This window comes from Pyxicephalus adspersus, chromosome 1 (assembly GCF_032062135.1).
Source record: "Pyxicephalus adspersus chromosome 1, UCB_Pads_2.0, whole genome shotgun sequence".
Lineage (NCBI taxonomy): Eukaryota > Metazoa > Chordata > Amphibia > Anura > Pyxicephalidae > Pyxicephalus > Pyxicephalus adspersus.
In genome coordinates this window covers 15,089,436-15,110,709 of record NC_092858.1, presented here as the reverse complement: position 1 = coordinate 15,110,709, position 21,274 = coordinate 15,089,436, and the positions used below count along the sequence as shown (strand labels likewise).

At 39.0% G+C, this 21,274-nt stretch overlaps 1 protein-coding gene across 2 annotated transcripts in view; it reads left to right on the top strand.

The window, feature by feature from the left end:
• Positions 1 to 21,274, top strand: part of SESN3 (sestrin 3) — a 74,356-nt gene that overhangs the window by 20,448 nt on the left and 32,634 nt on the right. The window lies entirely within an intron of this gene.

Sequence of the window (21,274 nt, the reverse complement as noted above, 5' to 3'; positions counted from 1 at the left end):
AAACAAGAAGTTGGATTGTGCTGATTCAGCTAGTTGAGCAGAAGTTAGTCAAGTGTGAAAAATATTCCCTGACTGCAAAAAAAAAAAAGTTTTCTGTGTTAGTCTGAGCTGGTTTTCCCATTGTACATACCAGTAAATCCCACAGCTCTGTTGGGGATCTGGAAACATGAAATGTTATTATAGAGCGCAGACTTTTTTATGACCTTTGACCTATGGGACGAAGAAAAATGACCTTGTCTATTTGTGCTACACAGCCAAATATTCCATTAGATGTTAGTGCTGCCATTAGTTTCTGTTGTGCTGTAATGCTAGATGTAGTTTCAGAATTTAAATGATCTCAGGGGCAGATCCCATCGTAAAGTTGCCTGTATTCCTTTAAGCCAGTTAAAAATTTGAAAAACCCTAGCCCAACATGTTTAAGAACTGCTAGGTTGTAATATATGACCTTTTTGTTTTTGGGTTTTAAACACACGGTAAAGTTGATCACATTTCATTATAATGTATAATTTAGAGGACGTGGCGGAAGAAAACCCAAAGCTATAAAATTACACATCCCTTTAATCCCACGGATCAGTCTGTCCGTCGGGAGGTTTCTTCCATCAGGTCCCGCATCGTCCTGGTATCCGTCTTTGGTATCATCTCCTCTCTTCTTCCGCGTTCTTCTTCCTACTACTGCGCAGGTGCGAGATCAGGTGCTGTAGATAGGGAAACAACTTGGCGTTCCCACTGCACATGCGTGTGAGATCTGCAATTTTTTTCGTCTATGGCATCATCTCCTCTCTTCTTCCGCGTTCTTCTTCCTACTACTGCGCAGGTGCCAGATCGGGTTAAGTAGATAGGGAAAAAAACTTGCCGTTCCCACTGCACATGCGTGAGATCTGCAATTTTTTTTTCCTAATAATGAAAGGGCTCTTTCTGGAGATGCCGTATTCGTGCATGTGCAGAATAAGCAGCCAAGAGCCTCCCGTGATGGCTCTGCCCTCCCATTCATTCTTGATCACCTAGGGGGTGATGCACTTTTTATTTACTTTTTTTTTTTTTTTAACTTTAACAAACAACATTTTTACTTTAATTAAAATGGTTGTCTACCCTTTTATGTAAAGTAAAAATTCTGAGTTTAGGTACGCTTTAAGACAAAGTCAGATGAGCCTCCTATATTTTTAAGCAGCACAGGTAAACAAAGTATGTTGCTGTGAATTGGGCCTATTAACAAAATATTCATTTTTATTTTTTAATTTGTTCTGCTGAAATACAGCCAAATGCACCTGATGTGAATGGGCCCTATAGGGTACTGAATGGCAAATGGGTCAAAGGTAGAATAGATGAACTTGGGCTGTGCAAACAACTGGTAAAACCTTGTACCAGCACAAATCCCAAACCTTTGTTCACATTCACAGATTGGACAGACAGACACAACAATAATATTTTTATTCGCAGTGACACCTATGTAGCTCAGCAGTGCCAACAAAACAACAGGTGATTAGGTTCACAGTCCATTTCTAGAAGTTTTATTGGCACAGAGTCGGCAATATTGGCACTGGAACCTTTTGGCTGTTCGTGGAGCTTCAGTACTGAGAAGATGATTTACCACCTTCGAGGTGTTGTGTAAGCAAGCAGTATAATAGAGATCCTTTATGTGTAACCTCTGTCCTTATTAATCAAGCATGATAAGAGATGGGGAATATACAAATGTGGCAAATTTTATGCAAACATGCTATGTGCCTGGATTGCTGACTGGAGATATTCAGAAGGTTTTGGCAGTGCTCAAGTTTGCCATCTCCCAGTTTTCATCTAAATTCCAGACCAGTCAATAGGTGTGGAGACTTCTTGATTCCCTTTCTGTTGGGCTTGCATCCTACCTGGAACGCTGCATGGAGTGTGCATGTTCGCCTTGTAATGCACACGTTTTCTCCTACTGAAAAACAAGTCGAGGATACTTGCTTTCTTCAAAATTGGCTGTGTAAGCTCTTTTAAGGAGACATGGGAACATCTAAAAAGATTATCCGTGCTTTCCCTTTTTAGAGGATTTCATTTCTGTAATTAATGGATTTGATTGCTGCTTTGGTCATTTTATTTATCCAAGGTTTAGACTTAGGAGGTGCAAAGTGCTTTCTATTGTGATTTCTGAAAATAATCAAACATAAAGATCTGCTCCTTCAATGACCTTTTAATGACTTCCTCACTCTTAACCTTGTCACATGCATGCCTCCAAGACTTTTCTAGAGCTGCTCCAACTCTGTGGAATTGTCTTTCACATCCCATTCGGCTTGCTCCTACTTTTTGCTCCTTTGAAAAGAAGGTTTTAAGGGCTCTTTTAAACCCCCTACCCGTCGTCTTCTGTCTCCTAAACCCTCACTACTCACCCACCATTCCATATCTACCCTCCTATTGTGTGCTGCTTCCCCCTCTAAAGCTACGTACACACTTCCAATTATTATCGTTGGAAAACGAACGACCCTGCACGATATCTACGAACGATCGTATAGCACCGATCCTGCACATAGAGATAACGACACGATCGTTCGTAGATATTGTACACACAATAGATACGATCGTTTGAGCGATAGAGGAACTATGTGCACGACAGGAAAGTGAACGAACGTTCGTTCATTACGTATGCTCAGACCATGGACGATCAACGAACGATCGTACACACGAACGATGTTCAACGATCGTCGTCCAATCCGATCCGCCGGTCCGGTCGTTCGTTTCCAACGAGTTTCCTCGTTCGTCAGCGTCGTTGGTTACTTTTTTACGAACGATTTTTTGCCCAATCGATCGTTCGTCGTTCGATTGGAACGATAAAAATTGGAAGTGTGTACGCACCTTTAGAATCTAAGCTCTTCGGGGCAGGGTCCTCTCCTCCTCCTGTTTCACTGTCTGTGTCTGTCATTTGCAACCCCTATTTATTGTACAGTGCTGCATAATATAATCCTCTAATAAAGCAACACGTTTACATCTCCTGGATTCATTGCTTTATAGAACCACCTTTATCTTTGTCTTCCAGGGGGAAGGCCGTACAGATGTACACTTCCTTTTCCTGTTACTTTTGCACAGTCCTCTAGCTATATCAAGTTGGATGGTCACTAAACAGAAATGGCGAAAGAAACTCAACTGGATTGAAGTCTGAGCTTTTTTGCAAATTCAAAGGCTTTAACTTTATTGATTTTAAATGACTCCAGTGTAGTTTTGTCTGTGTTTTAGGCTCATTGTCCTTCTGAAGAAGAACTCCCTCCAAGTACACACACTAGATAATTGTTGCCTGAGATGAAGGTTCATGATTTTCAGGTGAAAATCTTGTAATTCTTTCAGTGTCAATTAGAGATCCCCCAAGATTATTGAATGATCGACCGCTGTTTTTTCCTATAAGCAGCAGTTTGTCTCTCTCTTGTCCTCCACCCTCCCCATTCCATAGAACTGAACAATGTTGTGTATACAGCACTTATATATGGTGAAAGACAAACTGAAGACTGCAGTCTGTGTTCAGTGCAGCATTGCACAAAGCCAGCTCCTCTGCTTCAGATACAAGTGCTTGGCTTGACCTTACCGCGATCATATGCTTTCCGCCTCCGTACAACTACAAGCTTGCAATTGCTCCGTAAAATGTCAGTCCAGTAACAAAAAGCAACATTGATCTGGTCTGCCGTCACACTGTCTGACATAACATTATGGTGAAAACATGCACTGTAGGATCGCCGTTAGTGGAAGTTAATCATCTATTCGTATTGATTTCATAAACTTCCCAGGTGTTGTGATCCCAAATTCCCAGGATCCCCTAACCCCAGGGTGACAGCAAGCTTTCATCCTTTGCCTCGGCATAAAATAGTGAAGAGAAAATAAGACACGTTATTAACTAATGTATATTGACTTATATTCTTAATTAAAAATGACTTAATGTAGGTTGGTACACAACGGATAAACAGTGTGCAAAAACTTGGAGCAGGGAGTGGCAGTTTTCTTTTTCCTAATTGGGGTTAGAAAGCGAAAGACTAATGACAGATCAACGAATATTAAAGATTATTTTGAACGATTGTATAGTGCACAAGTCTGTACAAACTGTAACTATACAGTCCTTTAAAAATAATGTACACACACTATTTCTCGTTAATCCGCATGGTTGGCTTGTCGTGCACTTTTCATCATTGCGATTGTTTCCAAGAAATGTTTTTGAAGAACAAAAATGTTCAAAAAAGAGGGACTTTCAGGGTTTATTTAAAAATAAAATCACATAAGAACATTATATTTCAACATTTTCAAACCTTTTTTTTTTACAATAAAAACAAATCGGCATCAAGATAGTTATGGTTGATAGATCCCATTATTATCAACAAAGCTTTAAAGTCACCCCTCCAAAGGGAAAATCTCTTATAAATTTATTACACAGTGTGTGTGTGTGTGTGTGTGGGAATAAACTGACGCATTTCGCAGAAATTTTAGCTGCTTTCTCAGGAATGATAGCAGAGATCATATCTCTATATACAGTCTTCAACAAAATCAAAGGAGATATTTTTTACTATAACACGATTAAATGTAACAGAATTGACAAAATATGAAATTTTATCATCCTTATCAAAAATACTCACACCGGTTGAATCACATATTGCAACCTGTAGTTTCAAGATCACACAGCACAGATGTAGCGAGGAGGTGCAGGTACAACAGGACACTAATGGACAATTATTGCACATGTGTATGTAGCCTGTATAAACTATTGAAAAAATTCCATCAGTCTTCCATGGGCTAGGACAAAGTTCAATCAGACTCAACACTGCTTAATCCCTCTACTGCAGTGTTTCTCAACCAGGGTTCAATCGGTGCCTCTGGGGTCAGTTTAATCCAACCCCAATTATCTTTTTGCCTCCCTGTAAGGTCACATTCTTCACTGGCACCTTATAATGCAAATCACAATATACTCCATTCACGATGGGATTTTACAATGCCTTGTTACATTAACATAGTTCTGTGATGTGAAATGCTTGGCCATCACATGGAGTGTAGGAAGGGTTACAGGGGAAGTCCTTAGATTGTTCGTTCCTTTCAGATAAATAAACAACTGACCAGGAAATGCAGCAGACTGAAACAAACCGCTGGTCTTGCATACTTTCAGCTTAATATGTAATATGTTTGCTGTATTTTTAAAGGGACCCCTTTTGGTAAAAGTTGAAAATTAAACCTGGAAATGGCTTGGGGTTTTTTTTTTAGGTTTGTTGCACCTCTCCATTGTTTGTATATGGGATTTAGTATTCAGCATTCCTTGGTTATATAAAGTTCTGTTACCAGAGATTTTCATTTCATTCTTCTTACTGGTCAGCAATGTTTCAGTTTATTTATTGGTATGACCTTCTGGGCTGTTTTTAGAGTTTATTATTTATCCAGTTGGCATACAAGGGTGTCTGGTTTGTCTTCTCATCAGTGCAGGAGACACTATAGAACTTGTGGAGTAAGGCTGGAGGCTTTGGTCCAGTTCATCCCCAATTCCCTAGGAGCAGGATTTAGGATTGTATTCCAGTTCTTTCCCAGTTCCTGGGAGTAAGTCTCAAGGTTATGGACTTGGCAGTGCATTTAGACTTGTGCAATTCTCATTCTTTCATCGCTAAAGTGCTGTGAAACCAATATTGCAGATTAGATTGTTCTCCCACTTAAGTGTCCTCCCTTACCTCTCGGAGTCGCAGTCTTTCCTAATATTGATCACTCCTGAAATTGACAAGTGATAAGATGTTTAATGATGTTTTTCTTGCCGTGCTTTGACAGCATCGGGCAGATAGAATGACTCACACTGCCAGCTGGAAAAGAATATCAAAGGTTAACCAGCGGAGAATGGAAATGATCACAGGCTGTATGTTATATATTTATGCACTTGGTATCTACTTCATGTTGAGATACGTAGAGATTCCCAGTCTCTTCCAAACCAAAGCCAAGCAGTTTTTTTTTGGTTTTGTAATTGAAGAAGGTCTTGAGCCTTTAGTAGAAGCAGAACGTTGCTAGGAATTTATTAATGTTGGAATATGTGCTGGTTCTTGTTTTTATTTCTTCTTCTTGGTTTCCCAGCTAGCTAAAGTAGTTTTTCATGTGAAGAAATAAAGCTTGAAATCAAAGAAACTGGAAGCTTGAGGAAATCTACCAAATTGACCCACGAAACAGGTGTCCGAAGTAGATGACTTTCCATCACTTTTTATGTGACAGTGGCCACCAGTAGCAATAGGGGCTCTGACATGAACGAAAACTGATTTCCAATTCTTTCACATAAAGCTAAAAAAAAGTTTTACTTTTAAGGTGACATTATGTGTTCGCAGCTCTAGGGCAACAAGCTTCACATTGAACAAGGTAGGTGTACAGGTGTTCCTTTGCTCTCTAATAGCCAAACTCAAATAAAAACCTATAGCACTATAATATTAATGATATATATTATATATTAAAAAAGGTCAATATATTAATGATCAGTGGATCCAAAGACCTGCAAATTTAACTTTTCCCTTTTGCAAAATTTCTTTAGCCTTCCTAGGTAAGTAATGTTGGTCATCAAACAAAAGACCCCCAGTCAGGGAGCACAGGAAGTAGAAGGGGCATCATGATTATTTCTTTAACATTATGCAGCACTTTACAAAGTCAATAGTCATGTCACTAGCTGTCCCTCAGCGCTCAGGAGCTCACAATCTAATATCCCTTTCATAGGCATATGTCATTACTATAGTCTAAGGACAATTTGGGGGAAGCCGATTAACCTAACTGCATATTTGTGGAGTTATTGTGTAACTTTGATGTGAGAAAGCCAATCTCAGCCTCCACCTAAGAAAAGACCGGCTCTGTACTGAAATGACTAGAACACTACCCAGTGGTCCCTTGCTATGGCAGTCATTTGAAGGAGTAAATAATACATTTTATCACCAAATTAAATCAAGAATCTTGTGTTCTCATGAATAAAACTGATATGACACGAGAAAGGGTCAGGCTGGGCATAGAAACAAGTCTTTACATGCTGACTTTTTTGTTTTGTTTTTTACTGTCACTTGACTAGTTATGATGATTACATGACCGGAAAGCAGAAGGATAGAGGTCTTGTCCTAAGGTCCACAGCTGCTTACTGACCTTCTAATCACAAATCACAAAAGTACCCCTTTGCAGCACATAATTTCCCCCTCCACAAACTTCATAGAATCAAAAGCAGTTAACTTTTTTTTTTTTTTTTGGATCTACCAAGACAGAAGTATGATTAGTCATTCTGGCCAAAACTGAAAATTCAGCAAACTACTTGTGTACTGTAAATCTGAATGTTTTATGAGGCTTTTCTGATGCAATTTATTGCTTAATGTGCCAACGGGCAAAAAACATTTCTTTTACGCCATAAGGTGCCATTTTTTTCATCCCATCGGGTTGTGCCATTTTTTTTAATCCCATCGGGTTCAAGCATACATTAAGATATTTATGCTGATATTTCACAATACATTTTGGAATCGGACATGCAACTCAACTAATTACAGTAGAGTCTTGGCAATAAAACCAATGATCATTTGTTAAATGATGGCAACTGCGTAATTAGGCTCACGCTCTCAGGCTGCGTACACACATTAAATGATTGTTGTTGGAAAGGATTATTCACAAACCTTTCCAACAACAAAAGCCTGAATGAGCGTTGTACATACAGCACCGTTCTGCTCTATGAAGTGGGGAGAACGATGGCCCGCCACCCCACTACGCTCTCTCCCCTTCACTTACATTGCGATTGTTCGTGGATCCACCAGGACGGATCCATGAACGATGAGCACTGTATGACATTTGGGGACTGCTAGATTTTAACCCGAGATGGATGACTCTGCTACCTAACGTGCCCTATGGATTAGAACATAGCCGGGTGCTCCTTACTCATCCTCCCCTCTCCATAGAACACAACAGCACTGTGTGTACAATGCTCATTCATTCTCCTGTCTTTGGGAGCAATCATAGAAGACCATTCCCAGCGACATCTGCACAGGATGCAAGCCCAAAGCTACACAAGCATTTTTTTCTTTCTTTCCTCCCAGAATGAGACTATTAAAATATATAGTGGATACATTACTAGTTTGTGATCCTTGCAGGAGATTGTTGGGTAGCTGGTAAAAGAATTGTCCCTGGAATTAACCTCATGCAGTGTACCTTAATAGGGACACTCACCCAAGAATCTTCCTGACTTTAATCTACGACTACCATTAAAGAAAAAAGAATATTGTGGATAGATTTTGCATTGTGTGGTTGTTGGAATTGGAATACTGGACAGCTCACAATAAAAATAATGTGATAAAAAGTGATCGATCCCTGTTTTTAATTACCAGACTAAGCTACTGAAAATTTCTAGGGCCAGTTGGACTCTGAATTACACGGCCATTTGAGATGCAGATAATACTTATCAGAATTTTTCTTTAACTGGAAAATGTAGTTCACGACTGCAATCAAGTGTTCACATTTCTGCCTGCTTACACAGCAGTTTGGAGATGATTGTAAAGCCATGAAGAGTTCTTATCTGTTTCATACAGCACGATACATACATAGCATGAGCAACAACAACACGTGTCACACTATATTGTACGTGCACACAAACACACACGCACAATTCAGGATGTAATACAAATATTCCTTTACAAATGCTGCTGGGGGGTCTCCACAGAAAACATTGCCAAGGGAAATAGTTATATTGGTCCATTTGTTTACATACTAAATATATAATATGTTAGGGAAAGAATAAGAAAAAAGCTATTATGGTTTGTTCACAGAAAAGCTGTGTTTGCTATTAATCCAAAATACTTTCATGTAAATTATATTCAATGCCAAAACTGTCAAGTTTTTATTGTCTGTCCCCACTGAAAATGTTTACCCTCTTATGTCCTCCACATCCTCCTCCATCCTTTTTAGGGTTAAATTATGTCTGGTGTCATTCAACCTACTTCCTGTTCTCCCGGGTGTCATGGACCCTCCTCCTGGAAGTTGGGCAGTTCAGCCTGGGCTTCCAGTGAGATAATGTATATAAGGCATCATAAAATCAACGTCACTCCAAAAAGAACTAACGGATCAGGAACTGGAGTTGGTATTTCCTAAAAGATCTGCTAGGTTGAACGTACTGAAAACTCTCCCACTGAAGTGTTAATGGGCCTATGAATTTTTGCGTTTTACTTTCATTAGCTTCAGTTACAGGAGCATTGTTGCAGCCTCAGAGCAGAAGTGAAGCAGAAGACAGGCTGGATGGATCACTTCTGACAATTCCCGTGGTTCTTATTTATTTGGCAGTCCTGGGCCGGCTTTATGCAGCACTGTGGATTGAATCGCTGCCCAGAAAAGATTGCAATCTCCTGCTGTAGTCAGCATTTGTGAGATAAGGAAACGCGACTACATGACACTCCACCGTACAGGCTGTGAGTTTGAGAATAGTTGGGAAGTGGACAGCTGATCATCACGTTCCTGACTCAAAATCTTCACTCTTGTGGCTTCGCTTTTTAAATTAACCACTTCCCTATCCTGGTTGAACTTGATATGTAATTGTGAAAAAGGGGTAAAGAACTGATATCATATATTAAAGACACTTCTATTTATCACTAGTATTTCTTGCTTCATGATTCTTCTGCTCACTTACAAAATTGGTTGGGTGATCAGTACACAAATAGGGCCAATGTTCAGGAATCATGTTAACCAGACCATAAATTCTAGTTATACACCATGCTGCATAGGTCACAGAAACTTCAGAAAAGAAGTCTTTTGCTTCTCTTGCTAGGAACTTTTTCCTATTGGGAGCTTTTGGGTCAGCTCTGTTTCATATTGATTAAGGATTTTTTTGCTATTGCCAAACGCTTTGTTTAAATATCTTGATTTTAAGGTAAATCCAAAAACTTCAAAGATCCAAAAACTTAAAAAAGACATGACTTTGTCAATATAAAAATTACAAAAAAAGAAATACTGTGAAATAGAAGATCGTTTATACCTTCCAGCCCAGGGGGCCGTAATCTGATGACTTTTCCCCTACAAAGCTATGGCAGCTAAAAAATTTGCAGAATCTAAAACCATTTTTGATTCCATCAAATGGTCACTGTGTAACATTTTTTTTTTCCTGATTTTAGAACCAATTTGTTTTCAGTACTGAGTTACTGTATATGTGATAGTATATAGGTATACATCTGTGGTGAAAAAAAATATTTAAAATAGTACGTATATATATTCCAGTGTTGGAAATGTTTCTTTTAGCAATTAGCGTAGCTCTGAAGTCCCCTACACATCGACATGGAAAGAAGTCTTTGTGTGCAGCACTGTACAGACGTCGGTTTCCTGTACGATCTTTTGTTTCAAGGGACAGATAAATGAATGAGCTCAATCGCACAACAAGACAAGCAAATGGCACAACGGTCACTCATGTTCCCAATTGGTCATTCATCAGATCCACCAGAACAGATTTATGATTTTTTTTATTAAACAGTATTTATATAGTGCTAACATATTAGCGCTGTACAATAAATAAAAATGGCATTGTGCACACTTTGAAGTTTTACCTGAGACAAGCACAACAATCATCTGAGGTTTATGGCCCAATTCAAGCCGATTGACTCTAGTCTGACCCATGGAAAGGTGATAAAACAAAGCAAGGTGTGTATATGCTTCTGGAGAATGGAGCATTAAAGAAAACCAATAGTTTTGCCCTGAATAGACAAACAAAAGGTGTGCTTTAGGTTGCAGATTTGGGCTGCCAGTGTATACTGCACTTGATGCTCCTTCTGACCTTTACTGCTGCAGGGCCAGCTAAGTGCATTCCTCTCCCATCTATTATCTTACAGGGCCCGAACTCCCATTGAAAGCCTTTCCACTAACTGGTGGTATTTTGGTAGAATCAGGTGGGTAAGCTGTGTCTTTAGCTGCTTGATTCTAAAAAGTGCATTTATCGTTCTCATGCTCTGCTGAAAAGCATGTGCATGAATTTACAAGTAAAGAATAGTACCTATAGGGTTGTTCTATGTTTTTTCCTGGCTGTAGCTGACTTTTTAACTTAAGAACCGGGACCTATTCTTCAGGTTTACATATACACACACATCTATCTAATCTATCTATCATCTCACACTGACATCACTCACTTTACAGCAAATGTGATGCAATCTGGTTCTGGCTTGATGGAGGCTTCAGGTGACTGGTCGTGTATTTTGGTCACTGCTTACTGATGCTGTGGTGGTTATACTTGTAAAATAAATAAGTCACTTCCCGAGTTAATGGGGTCATAGTATATTCTGATAATCTGGAAATCCCCAGTGATTTTATCATCCTGCAATCTACTCTTTTTATTCTTCATATATTACAATTTACTTTGTTCTTCTTTCATTTTACCTAATGGGTTCCTCTTGACATAGCAAAACCCCGGAGATTTTGCAGGACTAAGATCTGCAGTTACATAATTAATTGTATTTATATTAAATCCATGAAATGCAATGGTTCTTTGGAAATTGGTAAATTCATTACCCAGGTACCAATGTTTAATATTGTAAATGACAGTGGTAGGTGTCCTTTTAGTTGTTTTGTTTTTTTAAGGCTGCAAGATCTGGTGACTCCATCTGTTTACTGAATTTAAAGTTCAACAAGGGATTTGCATTCTTCCTGCAAATTCCTTTTAAAGGGGACCGATCTCATTCCACATTATCTAAAAGCAGTCCAGCAATAGAGCCACAACAGTGTCTTACATTTTAAATATGTCCAAAGCTTCCTGAAACCCTTGGGCTCCAACTTCATGGAAACCTAGGCGTTGCCTTCCCGGGTTTATACATTTATTTAGCATTTACCAGGTTTGGGTGATATCTGTTGCCACATTCTAAATTATGGTGCCTGCCTTGCTTGTGTAATTGTGTAATTTTAGTTTTTTTTCCTACATTGGGAAAAATGTCACCTTTACAGATAGCCACACAAAAGACCATTGGTGTCAGCTAAAATGACCTGAGAGTCACAAATTGCTCTTAGCAAGCAATCCCTGGAGGAACCCTGGTTGAGAAACACTGATTGATTTAGATGGTAATGGTTTTAGATTTATATCTGTTACACCTGGTGATGAAATCTGGTACTGATGTCTGGTCATACATATACAGTGATTCTCTGTATGTAACATTTTATCACCACAAATAGTGGGTCAGAAATTCTACTGGAGATACCACTTTACAGCAAACATTTCTTTTGTGCTTCAACTGACAATAGAAGAGCGCCAGAAAGTCAGACGCCAACTGTAATTAAGTATCTCTTGCTCATATAAAAGAGTAGCAAACCCGCTTTCATTTGATGTGTAGTTGGAACAGTGTGGGCTGTAAATTTAGAGAACGTATAACTTGTTTTGCCAAGTATAAAGCAAATGTCACAGTGCCATATATCACAATGGCATTTCATGGTTTCGACAAACCACAGGAAGATGTAAAAGGTGTAATGTAGTAAATTGCTGTGCTAGTGTTCTCTGCTCCTGACTTTCTATGTGATGTGTTGACCGATAAGATAGTTTGTCATAGGAAACCATAATGTATTTTCAGCAGCTGCACATTTTGTATCATTATTGTAGCTTTGACACAGAAGTAATTTTCACATTGTATTCTTGCTTGCTGATTTTGATGACTGCAAGAACGGATCTAAAGTTCTCTCCTTTTGTAGATCATAAAATATGATTGGTATAACTGCTAGAGAACTACTTACATAGGATCAGTTAATGGCAAGGAGTGTCAGTTGTTTTAAGACAGTCAGTTCTGACCTAAAGATTTGCAGTTGGTAAAGAGCAGCCAAAAAAAGCAGTGGTTGTGCAGCGTGTCAAACCCTAAGGCATTTAGGCTACAACCCCAGAAGATCACATTGGGTTCTACTTTTGTAAAACCATACTTAGAAAGCTTAGGCTGCAGTGGACAAAGCTTGCCAAAGATTGTCATTTAAAAACTGAAATAATTTAGCTTGCTCTGGTGAGTCTGAAAGTTCCTTGGTCCACAGGATTAATTAAAATTAACTCTCAAGTATGTCATGAGTAGGCATGCGTTTCAATTGTTCCTTCAGTTGCTATATTTGAAATTTGATATGATTAATGATTTTACAACCATTTTTCGAAAGTGAGATTGGCTCACTTGCTGTTTTTGGGCGGTTAATGATAAGTTGGGTCACAATTCAGGGGCTTCTGGGTTGAGCACGGACATTCTCACTAGACTTTAGGGTCTGGAGCTCTGACTGCATTATGCAATACATCACCAGGACCTGGATTCAACTGCGTCTACCTTTTGCTGTGACGCATTTAAAACGTTATAGTGCAAAGCAATCAAAAGCTGGAGACAATAATAGTTCCACCATTCATATTTCCTGAACAACAGGAAGAATTTAACCCAATAGTTTTTGGAGCAAAAGAACCTATGGCATCACAGGTTTCTCTTATGGGACACACTGTAATAGATGATGGCAAATAGCTCAGTTGGTGTTTAAATGCCCTGAGATGCATGTGGTAAGGGCATTGCATTCATGGTAGTTGCTTTTTAGGTAACATGGTATTAGACAGAAATAATAAACTAGGTTACAACATTGTCTTCTTTTTTTTTAATATATACTCCGTTCAGTTGTCATACAAAGCTGTTGGAATTGTTCTTCATCTTTCACTAGGTGGTCTTCATACATGGCTATTTGGATGCTGTGTAGATGGGATTGCTGTCCTTCACAAAGGTTATTTACCAAAATTGGGAAAGTGTAGGCAAATTTTGAAAGAGAAAGGACAATCTGAACATCTGCTTTCTCAAGTGCTCAGTTCCAGTGTGAAGACATACAGGTCGTCCATACACTAGGAACTCTATAGAATTTCCCTCATTTATGGTGGTGGAGTTTCCCGTCCCCTTCGTAGGCTTGGGTGGTTTCCAGTGTGATAACAAGTTAGGTTAGTTAACTTGTCAGAAGCTTTATTGTAGATTCAACGCAGAACATGTTCATTGCAACATGGAGAAAATAGAGACACCTACATTTTCTACAAAGGTAAGCATTATTCATATGGTTCGTAGAAGCTTCTAGGAATGGCATCTTTGGCCTTCAAGGTGATTTGGGGATATACAAGTTCCTTCACTTTCTGCAATCTTCCTCTTCTTCCCTTCCACTTGAACTGATAGTTTAAAGGAATGTATCTGGCCATAGGTAAAACCTTGTCCTATCTCCCTGTTCTCCTAATATCTTTATGTGCAGTTCTCCATTTCTGAAACTTCATTTTATATTTTTACATATGTTTCATTTGTTCCGGAACAATAAAGCCCAACTCCATTCTCAAAAGTTTTACTTATCTGTAGTAGTGAGGAGATTGATGTTATGTGCTGTATGAAGCACTCGTTCTCCTTACTGCAACATGGAAAATTCTATATAGATGAATGGACTCCCAGGTTGGGGGATTTAGATATTTTCAAGCTAGAGTTAGGCATTCTTCAGGCAAAAACAAAAAAACTAGACCACCACAGGGTTCAATCCAGAATTTTTTTAAGCAGCCCCTGTATTGAGACCCAACTCTTCAGTAACCACCCAAAAACAGCCAGGTGGTTACTAAAAAGTTAAAAGGGACTGGGGAGAACACTGCACCAATTTTTCCTTCCCTTCAACTCATCCCAACAGTGTTTTTTTTGTTCTTAAATTTTGCTTAAATATGCTGCCAGGGTCCACTTGCCATCAGCGTTTCCAGTGTGGGAGACTACTGATTCCGTGCTGGGAAATAGCCCTGCCGCTTGGTCTCTAACTTTGTGTTCTCCATGCCTCATGCAACATGGCTCTTTAGTCTTCTCAGTAGACCTTATGGCAGACGGTGGTCCCTGACTTGCCTAAATATGCTGCCAGGGTCCACTTACCATCAGCATTTCTAATGTGGAGAAATGCTGATTCCGTGCTGGGAAATGGCCCTGCCGCTTGGTCTCTAACTTTGTGTCCTCCATGCCTCATGCAACATGGCTCTTTAGTCTTCTCAGTAGACCTCATGGCAGACTGTGGTCCCTGACAAAGTACCCTGGCATTGTAAGCACGAAGAGGATGGAAGCCAGAAGACACATGGACTGGGGCGTTACATGACCACAGCTTAAGGTGAGTAATAATAGATGGGAGGATGTTCGTAATTTGCCTTGAGATATGGTTTAAGCGCATACTCACACGCGTGTGGATACTCATGCAGGCAACTTGGAGTACTTTTTGTCCTCCAAGTGCCAGTCGGAAACAATGCAGTGCTTTGTCCTCCCCATGAAGGACATGATTGTTTAATTACATGACAGTGTTTGCTTTCACTGCTATTCCTAAAGACTCCCACTCAGCCCTCCCCATATATTTCTATTATAATATTCTGCTATAATCTTGTTTTCTGAATAGCTAATTAACGTGACCTTGTTTGATTTTTTCACACAGCCTAACAAGCTCAAAGTGGGCACAATAAGCAAATGCCTGCTAATAACTGGAATATAGATTTTTTTTTTTTATTTCAAAATGAATACATTTTTCATGGTGGGCCTCGTGTATCAAAGAAAATCTATTCTTGTTGCATGTATCAGGCAGTTGCTGTTCAGTTAAGACAAGACCGGTTGGGCTTTGGTAGAGATGGCAGCGTTCCTTGTTCAAAACAAAGAGAAGAGTTCTGGTTTATTGCTTCATTACTTTATAATTTGAAGTGTGCCATTGGGCATGAATAGTACGTTAAGTGGCACATTGTATAGTTGGGGTGGTAGGGCAACTTTATTTAAAGTTTATTTATTTTCTAAATACAGAATTAAATTTTAGGATTGGATTATCTAAAATATAAATTCTTTGAAAAGGAAAACAGCTGTACTTATAGGTTTACTAATTGTTGGTCTGAAGTTCACCATTAAAATCATTCTCCAGTGAACACAACTCTTCTCAAATGCAAGCCGTTAACTGCAAAGCATTGGTTCTTGCAATTGCAAAATTTGACAACCTTTGAATTATTTGCAGCTTGCATGCTGGACTTTGCTCATTGTATATACATAACTCTGACTGTGAATAACCACAGAGAATATACAAATCCCACAGAGGTTTCAGCAGTTCAGTTTCGATAGTCTTTGCGCATATCTGCCTTCTGAAATGCTGAGCAAGATGTTTTCTCTGTTGTTCTTTAGCTTATATATTCACATTTCGGCAGTCAAATGCTGGTAATAAAACCAATCTCTAAACTGCACCAAGCATTTGTGAGAATGTGGCCTGTCAAGCCGCCATTTATAAGGCAGGGAATGAGTGGTAGCGCTGAGCATTCTCTTACAATGTAAATAGAGGAATTCCTCTTGTCTACATGCTGTTGAGGTACACCAGCCTGGCATATCTTTTAGTAGGGATAACTTTTTTGGATACTCAGGCTAAGAGTGTATCTTCATCCTTTTGTGAAAAATCATCCTTTTGCCCACTCGGGTGATAAGTTTTCTTTGCAGGCCACCCTACATCGCCTGTCCCACGAATATAGAAGAGGGCAGAAAATACCTATTATAGAAAACTGTGTATGATACCACCCATGACAGTATTCCACCCAAAAGTAGGGTGGGAAGAAATTGTAGGCGGGTTGCAGCCCCTGTGTTGTAACCCAAGTCATCAGTAATCCCCCAAAAACAGCCGGGTGGTAACTGAAAAGCGCCGTGTGGTGCGCCCAGCTAAGAGGATCTGGGGACAACACTGCATGATTAAAATACTATAAAGCTCCCTACAATTAGATCTTACCAGTCCAGCTCTGGGTGATCCAGTGATTGATAACCTTTATATGCTGCTGAACAACTACAAGCCAAGAAATCCTGGCAGATCCTTCATACCTGATATGGACACACTCTGGCCTTGGAGAACATGTTCTTAAGCCATTAAGGTTTAGGTTTGCTTTGTTTGAAATGATTGTTACTGGTCATCTCATGCAAAAATCTAGGTGTCCCCAAATGTTGTAGAAGAGATCCTTGGTGGATCTCTAACAACTAATAACTGATGCAACCAAGAATGTTTAGAGGGGTAAAACAGAACAGAAAGAACTTTAAGTTGGTTGATTTAATGCGTACTTCTGGGACATCATTTTACACAACCCGCTCTCTTTATGAACATGTAAGTTTTTGGTTCTTAAAAGAAGCATTTACAAAACTCAGGAAATAACATCAAAACTACGAACAATAATTCCATTTGACCCAAGTTATCCAGCTCCCTTCCTAAAGATGTGAACATTTTGGTTTATAATGGGAGCATTATAAATTTAAAGAAAACATTTGGACTACATGTGATAATTCTGTTTGATACAAGATTGGATTGAATTTGGTTGAATTTAGCTTCATTAATTAAAATTAAATAGTTTTAAGGCCATCCTTACCTCCTGTGATTTTTTTCAGCACTTCATTACTTTTTATCTGACTAACTTTCTCACTTTTATTAGTCTTTGTGTAGCTTTTTTTCAGATAATGTTTTTTTGTCCTTGCGGACTTGTTCTTGGCATTTTCTAATCTTTATTCAAACTCCTTGGACCAAGAAGTTGGGGGCAGACCCCTGAAAGCTTGTCCCGAAAAATACATCCGTTCTGTATATAAAAAAAGTATCATGAACAGTACTTAACAGTGTTGTTGCAGGTGCTCTCACACGGCTGCAATGGCCTTTAAAATTTATTCAAAGTAGCATTGAAAAGGTTGTTTAAGGATTCATAGGTATCTGGTTTAGACCGCTGTCCTAAAATCTTCAGTCCACCATTACATTTCAGCAACTCTTAGTAGTCAAGTAGGTATTATGCCAAATGCCAAGAGTTTAAACAGCGGAACAAAAGACTGAGCAATATTAAAATCTGGCATGCTGAGACAGCTTGGATAATCCTAAAAAGCAAAATCCCTGTGGAGCTCAACCAGTCTGCCTCTTCAGAGGGTCAGGTGGTGATTGGGTTGTAGAGGCCCGGGCACTTTACATAGCAAGATTTATTTAAGTGTGCTAATCTTAAAATCTTGTTAAATATATAGTTAAAGCTGTTTCGGCACATAGATAGTGTACTGGACACAAAACACAATTTGTCAGCTATCCTGGTTAAATTTATAATGGAGCTGGTTTACAGGTAAACGTGGTTTTATTAGCCTAACCCCACAGTTTTAAGCAACTTCGTGCAACCAATAACCTGGCTATAGAAAACAGTTACATTTTGCAGATATTAATGGATAGTGTTAGTGGCTTCTAAATTGCTGATATAAGCGCTTATGTGCTTATTGTGTCAAAGCTCATCTTGTATCGTGCAGTTTAATAAAATTGGCCTTGAACAATTCACAACAAAAGCTTCAATGCCGGTGAATAGAAATGTTAGCTTTGGAGAGTTTAGGCTGTGTGTATATGTATGTATGTGTGTGTATGTATGTATGTATATGTGTGTGTGTGTGTGTATATATATATATATATATATATATATATATATATACACAGAGAATTCAGAGAATATAAAATAATTGGTAACATTTCCTGTAAAACTAGCAGATCCCAGATGCTTTAGTCCTTAAAAGGTTTTAGTTTTTTTTTTGTGTTTTCCCTCTTGAACTAGTTCCTAAAAAAAGGCTAAAAGTACACAATTTGTGGGTCCCTAAGGGTTTATTCTTGAATGATGAGATTAGTGCAGCCTTAAGTTTGTTTGAACATACTTTGGATATTATACACACATGTGGTGCCAGTCATAGTTGCCTTTTAGAGCTCTGGTTCATGTGGGCACATATTTGTGCTTTGGTGGACGGGTCTATTCACTTGAATGGGCTGCATACTACCCCATAGCAGCCACAATAAAATGTGTTGCCAAAGTGCGTTGGGTTGCCATTCAGAATGTTCGCAGTTCCATAGTTTACTGTTTTTTGTGATTCGGAAGATTGCTGAGAGGTGGGAGGGATAGGTCAGGTCGTTCAGAACATTTTCTATAGTCATAAACTCTTATTATAACCCCTTAGTTTTGCTTTAAACTGCCTAAACCGCACCCAAAAGTCTTATCACATCATTTAACAGGATCATCAGGGTCATTTAACAGGAATGCTGGCTGTGCTGTTTGGATTTAAACTAAGCATTATAAAGAGCCTCTGCAAAAAGTTATAATTAAAGGTTAGATACAAATTAACTGATTTATCATTTGTGTGACCATATGTTCATGCTCTTCTTCAGTTATACCCCTAGTAAAGTGAACTAAATGTGTTCATGCGTATCTTTGGGTGCTCCGGTACCTTTAAAACACAGAGCGTTCTGAAATGCAGAACCAAGGCTTGGCCTACTGACCCAATGTTTCACAAATGCAGATCAAGATTGGGGGGCCACTGCATTGTCAGGGGGACCATTGGAGAAGAACAGAAGATGGCAACCTAAATCCTAATATCAGAACCATAACAGGATTTGCAGGGATTGTAGGTATGTTTATTGATATAGTGACAAAGGTGTGTACCTAATTTTAGGAACGGGGTCATAAAGGTGGGAGGTCCACTATAATGTGGCAGATAATTATCCCTATTATTGTGGGGATAATAAAAATTGCAGATACTTGCCTCATAAAAATAACAAACCAAAAAGGATTGAATATTGCACTGTGCCCTTTCACCTACTTGAATATTAAACGCTGTATACAAAACAAGATAACTGGCACAAACTTGAAGAGAACTCGCCCCGAATACCTAGACACAGGAGGGGTGGCTTTACAATGTAACTGCTGTAGGAGAGGCAATCTGAGGTCTTGTTAATGCAATACACATGTTGGTGCACTACATTGCTTTCATTGATATGGCATACCTTATCATTGCACTGATCACAAACAAGCATGGCCGATTTTGGTATAGTAGGTTGCATTTGGGCAAATAGGCTTTCTTAACACAAAGCACACCAAAGCGAATAGGACTGTGCTGCAAAAACAAAAAAATTTGGTGAACTAGTATAGTGCAAACAGGCTTTCATGGTCCACGTTCTTCTAGCCCTCTTCCCACTCTACAGTTCCTCCTTTTGAAATTTAATGTACATTTTAAGATACTCCTGTAGCAAACTAATCGGTACTCACTCTACATTTTCATTGCCTGAAATTAACTTTAAGTCTCCACCATATATACTGGTGTCCCCTGACGTTGTTGAGGAGGACTTTCATGATCAAATGTGTCTGCTAACAACCACTATTGATATACTATTGTGTAACAATGCAACGGGTTGTCCCATATTTATCTGTCTTCTCAATAAAGCAGAACAGCCTGCTAAATGGAGGGCAATTATTCCTAAACAGTCATTGTAATTGTGAACAAACCTCACAAGCTTTATGTCTTGCTGATGTTTTCTGTGGGAATGTAGGCATTAAGTATAATGCCCCACCCACTAATTAAGCCTCCATCCAATGAGAACAAATCAGCTTTCCCTAACTGTGCTATTACTGAACAACAGAAATTCGGGGGTGGGCTTTAGCTTTCACAGCTGAGTGTAACCCCTCCCTAGCGGAGTCTTTTCTGGTTAACAAAGGTGCTAACATCTACATTTAGGAATGACTTCTACTTGTAATAGAAGCCTTTATGAGAAAAGCGTGGAAGCTTCCATTGGTGATCTCTCCTACTAAGAATACGGACGCTGGATTTAGTGTTTTGGTTACCAGAATCTTATCACATAGGCACTCCGGTTTGCTTGATCTGCATACTTATTCCAGGTCAATGACTCTGAAAGTATGAAAACCAGAGGATTAGCATCTTGGGATAAGATCAACATTGACAGCTTCTATGTTTCTCTGAGAAAAGTTTTACTTAACTTAGGCTAGTGTCTGCTTGTTACTGTTATTTAGGGTTCTTTACTGCCCTCTGGTCTTTCGCATTGTATTTTATTTTATTTTATAGACCTTTTCTCATTGTTTTGAAGAGCTGCAGAATATCTTTTTCTGTATTTTGTAGGCTTGGTTAGGGCTGATAATTTACGTATATGCACCGCATTTCAAGATAACCCACAGGAGGCTAAAAACAGTAAAACTGTTTTTGAAAGGAGATGTGGTTGTGAGACTAGGGAAGTTAAACAGCACAGATGGGATTTGCAGAATATAAATAGCAATTTACAACATATATTGTGCATACGTATAAATTTAGCTTGTAAACACGACATAAGGAGTCTTGGCGACATTTCCAAAATGCAAAATTCTTGATAAATCAAAAGATGGTTTCTGTAGTTTATTAAGCCAACCAGCAACTACATTAATAAAAAAACAAATGCTGTAATACTATAACATAATTTCTGAAATGTAGGCTGTATGGTGTAAACCCTCCTGGCTTCATCAGACCCATCTTGCCTTCGCAAATCCCTGCAATTGGGGCCCTCTTTTTCTTTTATC